This window comes from Parus major, chromosome 5, assembly GCF_001522545.3.
Source record: "Parus major isolate Abel chromosome 5, Parus_major1.1, whole genome shotgun sequence".
NCBI classification, from domain to species: Eukaryota; Metazoa; Chordata; class Aves; order Passeriformes; family Paridae; genus Parus; species Parus major.
In genome coordinates this window covers 12,049,842-12,050,840 of record NC_031774.1, presented here as the reverse complement: position 1 = coordinate 12,050,840, position 999 = coordinate 12,049,842, and positions in this window count along the sequence as shown.

Below are 999 nucleotides of genomic sequence, written 5' to 3'. Positions count from 1 at the left end.
CACATTCCTTGCCTCACTACCATCCAGCTGCACGCCTGTACCCATAAGGTCCCAGACCCGAAGTAACCAGGTTGTATAAGGCTCAAGCCCCCGCCTCGCAATGTCTTTTTGTAACTTACGGAGACTGTCATATGTCAAAGACTCAGTGATGATTTCAACTTCTGGCTCCCCTGTGGGTTGTGAGGACTCTCCTTTCTTATCAACAGGGTGCTGTGATTTCATCCTAGCCTTCCTGGTTTCCACAGGGGCAACAGCTGCTGGCTGTGACTGCCCTTGTGGTTCAGCTGGAACCTGGACGGTTGTAACGTCTGTGGGTTCCACTGCAGCACCATCAGACTCTCCCTCTTTGGGGCAGGGGGAGGGTTTCCCAGCAGCTGAGGAAATGCACTCTATCTTCTGGCTCATCTCACGTATCTCTTTCACCAGAACCCTCACCCACTCTGGATGGTTCATTTCTGAGGTGGCCTGTGGGGAAGGGACAGGCTCTAGAGCAGCACTCCCTGTCTCTGGGGCTGTGCCAGGCTCTGGGGCAGCACCCCTTGTCTCTGGGGCTGTGCCAGGCTCTAGAGCAGCAGCCCCTGTCTCTGGGGCTGTGCCAGGCTCTGGAGCAGCACTCGCTGTCTCTTTCCCTTTGTCTCTGAAGGCTAAGTAGAACAGGCCTATCAGCAACACCATCCACTGTATGATGTCATTAGCATTCAGAGAAGATTTTAACCCTTCGAAAACTGGCGGGGTAGGCCCAAGGAACTGGGTGAAAGGTTGGGAGAAAATTTCTCCAGCTGTCTTTTTCTCCCAGTAGGTACCATTATTAAAGTAACCCAAATACCATCCAGTTAGTGTGTGACAGCTCTGAATCCATGAGCCCGCCGTCCAGAGGACGTTAAACATCCATGAATTCCTCACCTTATCAATCTACAAAGCAAGCTGGATAATAGCTACAGTAGCCTTAGTTATAGGACCCATATTTAGGTAAGGTACAGAAAATGGGAGAAATATAGC